The sequence below is a fragment of the Diabrotica virgifera genome, chromosome 7 (genome assembly GCF_917563875.1).
Source record: "Diabrotica virgifera virgifera chromosome 7, PGI_DIABVI_V3a".
NCBI classification, from domain to species: Eukaryota; Metazoa; Arthropoda; class Insecta; order Coleoptera; family Chrysomelidae; genus Diabrotica; species Diabrotica virgifera.
Window position 1 is genome coordinate 211,024,662 of NC_065449.1, and position 13,267 is coordinate 211,037,928.

Genomic DNA, 13,267 nt, shown 5'->3' on the forward strand with positions numbered 1-13,267 from the left:
GATCAACTATACTATACTATCACTCAATTTTTTAAAAACACACAAGAGACCTACTACTGAGTTCACTGACTCATACACCGTCAACCGACGACTTAGCTCAGTAATTAGCATATCGAACATTGGTAGAAACGTTTCAACCTTTAACTTTTGTCCACCCTGTAGAAAAACTTCATTGGAATTAGCATCATCGAAATGTAGTTTTCTTGCTCGCTTTCGTTTACTCGCAGGTCTTCTGCTGGTTGTAAGCAAAATTATCTCTTTATATTTTCAAGAACTCCAAAAATGAATTTAGAAGCTGAAGCAGTTTGAATTTCAATCTCTTTTCTCTGTATTGATTTACTGACAGCGTAGATGCGTTCTAAAATTGTTGCCCAAAACTCATTAATTATGAATGTTTCTTATTTTGACATTTCTTTCAACAAACACTTAGCCTCATGAACTGTTTCAGCTTTCTGATTAGTGTCTTCAGCAAGACTATGAAGAGCAGATTTGAAAGCGTTGTAATCTTTAAGACAAAGGTCTTGTTGTATGTGCCCTTGCAGTCCATCTTCTGCTGCTTGTTCTTTTAAGGACTAGATTGTGGCGAATGAGATCGCTTAGTGGAGTTTCATATCAGCATTTGATCATAACTTCCCAACGGTGAGTAGGGGCTGAAAAAAAGTTGTACACGGACTGAACAAACTTAAAATACGATATTCTCTTTGAGGGAGAATACGTCAGCCAATCTCTTTTAATTTTTGTTCCACTGATTTGTTTTCGAAAAACCATAGATTGTGGAAAAATCTTGTAATGCCTTCAAAATTTATTTTTGATGCTGAAACACTTTTATTCTGTTACATTCTGAAGACCTTTCCCAATCCATAATTTCCTTATTTCTTCAGTTATTGTATTCCCCAATTTATCTTTAACTTCAATTTCTAAGTCAGTTTCGGTTTCTGGTTCTTTAACTTCTTGAACTGGAATAGAACTGTAGTTAAATGTTTTTTTCATCTTCAGTTACGAATGTTTCCCTCAGTTGTTTCTATTTCATGTGCATTTTCATTGGTTGCAGCTTCACTAGCTATGGATTTCCGTGTACAACTGAGTCTAAATAAGTTTTGCATCTGTTTTAGATCTTGCTTAAGGATCTTTTCTTTCTTCTACTTTTTCTCGTGTTTTTCCACTACACTCTCGAATCTTTTTTTCTTATTTCCATCTGTAGTTCCTTCTACCAAAGGGCATTTATTAGCGATTTATGCTCACAACATAGACTTTCTATGTGAACAAAAGTATGCATTGTAATGTAGTTTTATACGACCATCACTTTTATTGTATTGCGCGATATTTGAATTTTCAAACATAATATGATTTATAGTTTTTATTTAATTCTAATTATTATTTTTTCGTTTTGAGCCCTTCGAGGCCCCCTTTGGGGCCGAGGCCCCTAGGCAACTGCCTACTTTGCCTCATGATTAATCCGGCACTGCATACATGGGACACGTAATTAGAAACGAAAGATACCAATATTTCTGCAAACCTTAATTGAAGGAAACATCGAAGGAAGAACTGGAGTGGGCACGAAGAAAATGTCATGGCTCCGTAATGTTAAACAATGGACAGGGATTAATCTCTTGATTCACCCACGCAATGGTATCTTGGTCTACGTAAAAATTTTTTCCACCTACCTCTACCGAAAGTATACTTTTCCGGACCTGATTATAGGGAGCAAAGTTGTACTTTTCCTCCCTAGGGAGGAAAATATTTTTGCTCCCTAGGGAGGAAAAGTAAAAGTGATGTCATTCATGAAATATAACTTATTGACGCCCTGTACAATATCTATTTTCTATTACGTAAGTATCTATACATTTTAACGTTTATTTATAAAACACCCAGTATTTTGCAGAATGGTAAAAAACAGTAAATTGTTATTTTGATTTAACAATGTTTACATTAATAATTTGACTTATATTTGACAGTTGACAGTTATATTGTACCTACTTGTTACTTTTAATTTTAATAAATTTTGTTGGTTAGTTACATAAATAAATTAAGTAAAAATGAAAAATGACTTGTTATTAATTTGAGGAAGGTGGAAAAACCATATGTATAACATGGGAGTAAAGTGCCTTTTCCTCCCTTGAATGATTACTTCATTCTCGGGAGGAAAAGTAGCACTTTCCTCCCTTGTTATACAAATAGCTATTTCATATCACATACGTGGACGTTTTCAATTTTTATTCACTTCCACCAAAAAATATATGCTTAAAGTTAATAATATTCAATTTATATTGTAAGCGGATATTTTATTTTGTACCAGACGTATTATGTATCGAGTATTTGAATATACATATATTTTCTGCCCTAAAGCGCAGTTTTATGTTATTTTCTTCGTTTCAGAAGTAGCTGTATTTTTAACAAAGCCCACGAGTTCTTTCATGTATTAATTATTGCTGTTCAAAAACGTGCTTGAAATTTTACGTATAAAAGGAAAACGAAAAAAGGAATAAATTATAGAAATTAGTGAAGTCATGCATCCATCTCTTTGTTTTTTTTATAAAGCCAAAGTATATTTAATTTATTGATTTTTTAAGCAGGATAAACTTTGCAAACGAAAACATTATTTCAGATCAACTGCAAGTAGTAGCATATGCAGATGATCTAGTCGTCATAGCGAAGACGAAGATTACACTTATAGCAGTTGAAAAATTTGATAAGGAAGCGAAGAGAATACGGCTAGAGATTAACTAGCACAAAACAAAATACATGACGATAGGTAAGGACGACAACAACTCAAAAATATTTAATAAATCTCTCTCTCTTGTCGTTTCCCCGTTACTGAGGATCGTGATTTCTTCCAATATTCCTAACAATGTTTCTCCATTGGTTTCTATCTTCAGCTGCTCTAAGAGCTTCGCAGAATGACTTTCCAGCTGAATGCTTTATTTGGTAAGACCATCTAGTTGGTGATCGTCCCCTTGATCTTCTCCCCGGAACGTTTCCAGAAACAATTAATCTCTCCAAACTGTCGTCACCTCTGCGAACCACGTGACCAAAGAATCGCAGAATTCGTTGCAGACATATTGTGGACAGCCTTTTTTTTTATATTGAGTTGGTTTAGAATGGAAACTTTTGTCCTATGAGTTGTCCAAGGTATGCGCAACATTCTTCTCCAGCACCACATCTCAAAGGCATACATTTTTTGGCGCTCGCATGCGCGAAGAGTCCAAGTCTCTGCTCCGTATAGAAATATTGAGAATACAAGGGCATTCACCAGTCTCATCTTGATATTTTGAGAGATAGATCTGTCTTTCCAAACTTTAGTTAGGCGACTCATCGCATTTTTTGTCATACCAATACGTCTCCGAACTTCTGCTTCACAGTTACCATCGTATATTTAATAACACAGAACCTTACTTACTTAAACCGTCCTCTTGTACCTTACGGTGTCGAGGTAAGTGGAGAAATCAGACGTCTCCATGCCTTTCGGTCAGTAGCTAGTCTTTCGGCTTCTCTCCACCCAATATTTCTTTTTACGCAAGCCTTTCCAATATCTGCGTTCCACGTTCTTTGTGCGTTTGTTGTCGGATGCCGCTTTCCATATCCTCTTTACAGTTCTACCTTCACCCATTCTCGTCATATGTCCGAACCACGATAACTGTTTCGTTTCAAGTCTGTCTAAGGTCCTTCCAATACCGCACCTTTCACGTATGTCTTCATTTCTTATACGATCACGTCTGGTCACCCCGGATACCGCACGTAAATATCGCATTTCGCATGCTTGAATTTTACTACGGATGTTGTCATTCATTGTCCACGTTTCACTACCGTAGAGTAGCACCGGCTCGTATACAGTTTGGAACACTTTCATTTTTGTTTTCAGGCTTACTTCTTTCTTCCTAATAAAACTTTTATTTAGCGCATAGTACAATTTTGTTGCACTCATTACCCTGCTGTTTATTTCTGGTTCTATATTTCCTTGTCCATTCATTGTTGATTCTAATACTTGAAGTCCTCTACTTGTGTAATGGTCTCATTATTCAGCTTTACATTTATATTTTCTTGAGTTTTCGATATTACTAAAGCTTCTGTTTTTTCAATATTTATTTTCATCCCAAATTTCTTAAAGGCTTCATTCCAAACATTTACATTCACTTGCAAGTCTTTTTCTGATTTTGCCACAATTACCAGGTCATCGGCATATATCAACTCTGACACGTGAACTTGTTGAAGTTTATACACCCCTACCCTAGTTCTTTTTACCTTACCCCTGCATTGCAGAGTGATAAATAGCAAAGGACTCAGAACACCACCTTGTCTTACACCTGTCCTTGTGTAGAATTCTAGAGATGAGCGATTTTTCGTTCTTACATTATTACGTGTACATTTATATATACTCTTTATTGCTTGGATTAACTTCGGTTTCACATTTCTACGGTTTAATATTTCCCAGATCTTATTACGTGGCGCCCGATCAAATGCTTTTGCCAAGTCCACAAAACATGGAAACAACTTACTGTTATGTTGTAGGGCTTTTTCTGATAACTGTCTCACCGTGAATATGAGATCGGTTGTACCTCGCCCTGGCCTAACACCATAACACAAAACCATAAATTTGAAACTGTATCCACATTTAGCTACTTGGGAGTAACAATAGGGAAAATCGGAAAAGAGAGAACAGAAGAAAGAATTCTGAAAGGCAAAAAAACATATGGAATGAATCTATAGAAATTTGCTGAGAAGCAAGATTCTAAGTAAGAGAACAAATATGAACCTATATAAGACCTTAATAAAACTTGTTATTACATATGAGATGGAAACGACGACGATTAACAAGAAAGAGGAAGATAGCCGTCTGAAGGGAGAGACAAGAGGGGGAACAAGAGAGGGAGAAATAAGAATGAAAACAAATTCTTAAATTAAAGAAGAATTAATGAGAGGAAATTTATAGTCGGATACATAAAACCTCTTCGCTTAGAATGTATAGGACATATACAGAGACGCCCACATATAGATATGTTGAGAAGGATAACTAACCGGACACCATTATGGTTCAGGTGTAGACGAAGACCTAGAAGAACATGGCTGGATGATGTAGAAGATAATGATAAAGACTGGAAAGTTCAGTGCAAGGACAGGAAGAAATGGGAAAGAGTCACGACAGCAGGAAAGACACACAACAAGCTATAAGTGATGTCGACGAGTAATCCACCTCATCCGAGAATAGGATTTTGAACACCATGGTGTTAGCTATAATTTCTAGGGATTGTAATGATTAATGAATGAATGAATAGTCAATAATAATTTAGATACATACAACATACAGAAAGTAAATAAATGCTTTTTATTGTTTCTTATCTCCTCCAATAAATAAAGAGTCTCGTTTCAGACTTAATCAACATCAATGCTGAATTGAAGTTTCCAACAAAGAATGAAATTATTATTTCTCGGATTATGTGTAAATATTGGCAATGAAAAACGCAATGAAACAGCAATAATGTAATATAAAGGATCAGATCGGTCTAATTCTTGAAAGAAGTTATAAAGCATAGGCGTACTATCATATAGGTGAATTCTCCAATGAAACAAAAGATAATGACAACAAAGAATATAGGACACAACACATAACTGAAAGGAACATATTTAGACTTTTTCCATAATCTTACTTATGATAAGAAACCTAAAAGAAGTTCTTGGAGAATGACAAATAAGCAAAGACACACCCACCTTGGCTTTCAGATAAAAGTTAAAATATAATTTGAAAGAACGCGCAATTTTCTTATATGAACAATATAAGAAAGTTCGCAACAAGAGCAAGCACTAGTTACACAGAAAAAACATCATAAAAACACCAATAACAGAAAGTGTGATAGAAAAGAGAAACAGAAACTGTGGTAAGAGAAGCCACAACGAAGGCGAAAAATAGATAGGCGCCCGGAAAAGATGGAATAGCTAATGAGCTTATAAAATATGGTGGAACACAGCTTATACAACAATTAATTAGCCATAACTTTAGTAAGATATTAAGGTCTTCAAGAATACCTGATAGAAGAGGATCCGATATAAGGTCGATTTGCACCGATCTGTTCAATGGATAAAAATTATTGGATATGTAATTTAGCATGTTAACTAATTAGCTAGTTAATTAAAAAAAATTTCGACCCGGGCAGATATTATTTCAGATTTTTTGGATGATTGTAAACAAAAAAGGTCTTTTGTAATTTTTCTCGTTGATCGTTTTCGAGTTATAAATAATTTAAATCTGAAAAAGGAACGAAAGATGACAATTTTCAAGACTCAAAAACACAAGTAAAAAATATCATTTTTGTAATCATCAAGTACATAAATTCAAGTTCAAACCTTTTTATATCAGGTCGATAAGAATTTTAGCCATGTTTTACTCTAAAGCATATTTTTTTATTTGTTAATGAGGAAGGTTTATTATGGGGAGACGGGCATTAACAACTAAAAAACAATGTTTCAGAATGAAATAAGTCCAAAAGACTTATCAAAACTGATAGAATAAGATTTGAACTTGAATTTAGGTATTTCGTAATTTCAAAAATGATATTTTATACTTATGTTTTTGAGCCTTGAAAATCGTCATCTTTCGTTCTTTTTTCAGTTTTAAATTGTTTATAACTAGAAAACGATCAAATTTAGAGAAAAATTACAAAAGACCTTTTTTGTTTAGAATGACCTAAAAAATCTGAAATAATATCTGCCCGGGTCGAAATTTTTTTTTATTTATAAAAAAATTAATTTTTTAATTATTAATTAATTATAGTTAGGCCAAGATTAGATCGGGCAACCCTTGTCTTTTTGTAATTGTTAACATTCTAAATTACATATCCAATAATTTTTATCCATTAAACAGATCGGTGCAAATCGACCTTATATCGTATCTTAGACTATGAGGAATGGAACGTCACGAGTACTATGATTCCTATATTTAAAAAAGAGCTAGCTAAAAAAACTGCTTTGAAATAATTGTAAAAGTAATTCTGCACCTACATTTGATCCGTATTTCTTCGATCCGATCCGACGTCGGATTGAAAACAACCTCAAGGTATTAAAGCGTAGTGCCCACACTACAGGGGGAAGCCCGATCCGATATCGGGCGATTGATAGGAGACGCTATTCAGTTCGATGTCGGCGATATCGGATCGGACTTCCCACTGCAATGTAGGCACTATGCGTTAATACCTTGAGTTTGTTTTCAATCTGACGTCCGTCGACGTCGGATCGGAGAAATATAGATCCAATGTAGGTGCAGCCTAAGCTAACGTAAATGCTTAGTATTGTACAGTAAGGGAAAAAAACTCCTTACTGTATAATATAATATGTATCAAAAGATGTATATAATTTTAAATAATTTCAGTTGTTACAAAAGATATTGTTTCTAAATATGCAAACAAAACGAAGGTTGACTAATGCAGTTTTGTTTGTGTAACCTCGTAGAGACTCACGTATAGTTTTACTTTTCGAAGTCCAACTTATAAGGAGATATAAATAGCCCACAGAGGGATTGATAGATTATTATTATAGTATTGTCATTATTCAGATCGTTACTATGCTAGTGAGCCGTCCTGCGAGAAGGGTGTCCTAAAGGACCACCCCGCGAAACAACATCTTAGTAATCTTATGTTGATTGATGTTCTAAATCGTAAATAAAGTTATAAAGTTAGAGTCAGTGTTTCAACTCGACATTCAACCCCGCAAGATTATCATGGCAATCTACCAACGTAACAATACCAACATAACAGTATATCAGACGAACAACAAGGCTTCCGTAGCGGAAGATCATGCAACGGTACTGCTAGGCAAATAGCAGAGAAATCTATAAAATATAATAAATGAACCTACTTATGTTTAGTAGACTTAGAAAAGTCATTTGACAGAATTAAATGAGGCTATCAAGGGGCAAAAAAAAAGCCGAGCAGCCTCAATGACACAATATAGAGAAACAAACACTTGATAACGAAAATAAAAAAGCGCGAAGTCTGTAATCTGATCTGTAATACATATACCTCAGAAACAAGACCAAAAATAAGCACGACAAGAAGATATATATTTAAAGACAAATAAAATGAGACTCCTAAGAAAAATAACCGGAAAAACACTGCTATACAAAACAAGGCGCAATGACACTAGAATGCAGTATAAACAATACTAATAAATGAAGAAATAGATAATGGGAACACCAGTCGAACGGCAAGGAACAAAGTAGTTAGAGTTAGAGTAACCCGGGATAAATCACCAGTTGGAAGAAGAAGGGTCGTCCCTGGAAAAGATGAAATGATAACATACCATTAGGTTAGGGGGTAACTCGGACATAAACAGGCAATTTACCTATACAGGGTGATTGATTAGTAGGGTAAAGCTCAATAGCTCCGCTATAGTAATAGATAGCAATAAGAGTTAAGGCCGGCCGTTGTATGAAAGAGAGGTCCCCAAATGCCGGCGCAACAGAGAGAAAAGATTCTTTCCCGAGAGATGCTGCCTCTATCGGAGAAATAACGCAATAGATATCTAAGCGAGGCCGCAAACGGCAGAATTTTTAGTGAGTCGATAGTTTAGTTAAGTACAGAGAGTATGCAGGTGCGGCCTCGCTAAGATGACTCGAAATCGTTTTATATATCAGGTGCGAACTTTTAATTTTTTAGTAGGCGGTTTAAGGACGGGGTCTCGCTGAAAATTTTACTTGGATAAATACTGTGCTCGTATCTCGTGGTAAAATCTAAACCAAAAGTATTGGAGAAATCTATTTTAGTCCATGTGGTGAGACCGCTCCCGTCTGGGAAAATTTCTGATTCGGTTTCTTTGTGGATTCCTATTCAAACATGTCCCCTCTAAACAAATCTGAAGGGTGCCGGGCGGAATTTTTGGGCAGAAACTGTTTAAACAATTTTTATAAACAAATAGAAAAGATCACGTTTTTTTGCCCCGGAACATATATTTTTAAGTTTAGTGGGTCATTCTAAACAAGAAAGGTATCTTGTAATTTTTTTCAAAAATTGATAGTTTTCGAGTTATAGGCGATTTAAAATCTGAAAAGTGCGAAAATGCTCATTTACGAGGCCTAAAAACTCATATTTAAATTAGAACTTTTGAGGTTGCCAGATTCTTAAATTGAAGTTTAAACATTCAGCTTGAAGATTCTAAAGAGTGATTGTGTCTAACCCTAATTTAAACCGTCGTGTTTTAATTGTTAAATATACATGTCCATCCGATTTTTTTGTCGGTGCGGCGCGCTCTATTTCAAAAATCTCCAGTTTTCCTCCAAAAAATATTTTTTCTAGATTTTTTGGGACATTTTAAATAAAATAAGTTTCTTGACATTTTTCTCAAAAGTTAACAGTTTTAAAGTTATAAGCGATTTAAAATCCAAAAATGCGTTTTGGGATTTTTCGGATTTAAATCGCTTATAACTTTAAAACCATTAACTTTGGAGAAAAATGTCAAGAAACTTATTTTATTTAGAATATCACAAAAAATCTAGAAAAAATATTATTTGGAGGAAACTAGAAGATTTTTGAAATAGAGCTCGCCGTACCGGCAAAAAAATCGGATAAACATGCATATAACAACTAAAAAAAAACGGTATAAATTAAGGTTAGACGCGATCACTCATATGTGGACCATATAGAACAATTTGGTGTTGCAGGAAAACTTTTACTTCGGATGTCTGGGTTAGGCCTTTTTTGGACCAATTATAACATACTACCTCCGTAACTTTGGAACCGTTCATTTTAGAAGGGTTATGCATAGGACCTTTTTTGTTTCAAATTTAATGTAGAACAATTTTGTATAGAAGGTTGTTCATGCTAAATCGCATAGTTTTAGAAATATTGACGAAAAACGTAAAAAACTACGAATTTACCGATTTCTCCCCCCTCTCCCCCCCAAACCCGACGCTCAAAATGGTGTGACTTTTTTCTGAACATTATGTGGACCATATAGAACAATTTGGTGTTGGAGGATAACTTTCACTTTGGATGTCTGGGTATGGGTCTAACTATACCATACTATATTCCCTAAAATAAAATGTTTCATCATAACGGCTGACCTGAGTAAAAATCACTTATTTATAAGTTAAATTTGAATTATAGGCTTGGATCTCGCGTACAAAAAAGAAGTTGATTAATAACAAGCTGAAAATTTTTAACTTAACTGTGTCTAGTCGGACAAACTTTGATGTACGGGAACACTGAAACAGGCGAAGCTTTAATTGTGGAACAGGTTAAAAATTTGGAACATCAGACTACGAAAACGTTCCATGTATTTTGTCTGACAGAACTTCCAACTGATTTGTTACGATTTCATTAAACTCTTATGCAAAAATCAGACTGGTATTATCACCAACTGGGCATTTTAATAAGTTTAACACGAAGAACATGTCAAATGGCAGGAATTATATTTTTGATAAATAGCAATATGATTTTTGCATGAGAGTTTAATGAAACAGTAACAAATCAATTGGAAGTTCTGTTCGAAAAAATACATGGAGCGTTTTCGTAATCTGACGTTCCAAATTTTTAAACTGTTCTACAATTAAAACTTCTCCTATTCTTCTCCTGAAAAAACTTCTCCTGAAAACTTAGTGAAAACAGAGAAAATTTAGTGAATTGCAAATATTTAATTCAAAAGAAACTTTTTATTTATTCTAAGGGACTGTCGGCCCTCGGCAATAACGTTTTCTTTCATTCTGCGTTTAATTTTTTTAAAAATACTTATTAGTTTTCTCAGTATTCGAAAAAAATGAACACATTTAAAACACAGGAAAATTTTGAGAGGCGACATTTTGCGTCTTTCCCCTTAAATTTTTTTGCAACATGAATGAAGCACCCTGTGTATTAAATTAAAAATATACATTCAAGTAAATAAACAATAATATTTTGTTATATCAAAGTTTTCAAACAAATTTTATATAGGGTGTCTGCATAACTAGCAACCATATGGTTTCATATTAATTTTATTAATTATTAATTTTAATTATTATTAATACATTATTAATTTTACGGGAAAAGGTAATACCCAAGTTAAATACATAATCATAATTCATAGAGTATGTGTTTACTTAAGGGTAATTATCATTAGAGTAAAAGATTCACTTTATAGGAGTAAAACTGCTAAGTTGCGTTATGGGTACTAATTTATGTTTCTAGTCGTCAAGGAGTGTGATTTGATGTTTGATTTTCATATGGCAAGCGTAATTCAATCTATCTACATACTTCAAAGAAAAAAATTAGGAAGGGACAATAAAATGTAATATATTTTAGACGGAGTACGTTCAACATTTCAGGACGGGAATAATAATCATTTTTTCAGTAATAACACAATATTTGATTTTTGAGATTTCTCTAGCTGTTCATGAAATAAATAAAATTGTATATAAAAAATGATTATCTCATTTAAAATAAATATTTCTTATTTACCAATCCTTCGGTTTGGCGCCCCATTGGGGTTACGCACGCGTGCACCGCACGCGTTGCACGCCCGGTTACGGGGCCCTGATATTATTCCAAGTACGCAATAATGAACCACCCGCATCCCTCAAAACGGTATTACTCTCTATACAGTACCGAAATTTCCAAAGGAAAGTTTCAAACGGGCCATACCGCTCCTGAATTTTGCACATGTATATAATATTTTTCATAGCGCCATCTTATACATAATGGCTACATTAACAGAGCTTAGATTCTTACAGATTCCTATACTGTATTCGTATTATATGTCGAATATTTACGTTTCACATGCCAATTTCTATTAATTTCAGAAATTTATTTTAAAAGTACACCACGCAAAAAGTACTTTATTAATTCACATTTTTTTAACGTTATATCCTTCCATTACTTCTACTGTAGTGCTAAACGGAATTTTATCATGAAATTCATTTAAATACTTAAGTAATTTAGATATAAACGCTCTTATATTTATTGAGAAAAAAGCAAAACTTTCACATTTTTTTATAAACAATACACAACAGGTAGGATAACAAAAATATGGCTGGAACTAGCGACATATATTGTTAGTAGGTTAAGCATTTTTCGGTATACATATATGCTCTAGATTATGAGTGGTGTACTTTATAAAGGTGATGGGATCGGCTATACTTATAACATTACCAATGGCCGGCCTTAATAACAAACATTTTAGACACATTTGAGCTTCACATTACAAAATTAGTTAGAATGTTACAGGGTGTTCGATAACACAGTGGCAGACCAAACTTATGTTTTTTTTTTAATGGAACACCCTATATTTTATTTTAAATTCGAAAACCTGTTAACTTCTCCATTACAAAAATATAAAGGTTTGTTATGTTATACAGGGTATTTACAAAGTTATAACCAATTTTATATGAAAATCGTAACAAGTTTAACTCCCTGTATAAATAAAAATAAGCAAAACAACAATGGTTTATTAATGCCATATTTTTAACGTATTGTCAAAATTTTCAAGAATGGTCGATATTGCTAATTTTCTTTATATCAAATACAGGGTGAGTCAAAACGCAAGTACATTATTTTCTCAGTAATTTTAAATGGAACACCCTGTATTTTATATCACTATTGAAAAGTACCGTTACCGTACTTTAATTTTTAGATAACATTCCCTATGTCTAAATTTATTAGTTTTCGAGATATTTTCATTTTTCAATGGACCAGTAGCGTGGCCACCCAAATCACCAGAATTTAATAAACTGGAATGATTTTTTTGGGGTTACGTTAATAATGAAGTTTATAAAATACCTCCAACAACCAGGGATGAGATGAAAAATAGAATACAAAGTGTATTTGGATGTGTTAATTTACAAATGCTCCGTAGAGTAAGTAGCTCATTCAATGATCGTTTTTAGGCGTACATAAATGTGTTAGGAGATAATTTTGAACACCTTATGTAATTCAATATTAAAAATATTTTATTAAAAGTAGCTTCTAATTTTTTCAAACATGTTTGTTTTCAAAATGTATTACTGATAAATTATGTTTCGTTCTTTATTTGTAACATTGTTACATTTACATACAAAAGTAGTGTTTAATTGTCTTCACAAAATATTGTATTTATTTATTTATTTATTTATTTATTGTAAAATTTATTACTAATTTTCTTTGTTTATTTGTTGCATTTACATAAAAAGATAGTTTTTAATTGTTTCAAAAATGTTGCTTGTAGTGGTTGTGCTTTTGTTTGTAAAATGTATTACTAATAAATTATTTTTATTTCCTTATTTGCTACAGTGTTACATTGATTACCGGATTGATAATAGGTAATCTTCAATTGTCAA

General features: G+C 33.4%; 1 protein-coding gene across 1 annotated transcript in view; it reads left to right on the forward strand.

Annotated features, from left to right (window-relative positions):
• LOC114340589 (division abnormally delayed protein) overlaps nucleotides 1-13,267 on the forward strand; it is a 1,420,234-nt gene that overhangs the window by 474,540 nt on the left and 932,427 nt on the right. The gene's annotated exons all lie outside the window — the stretch shown is intronic.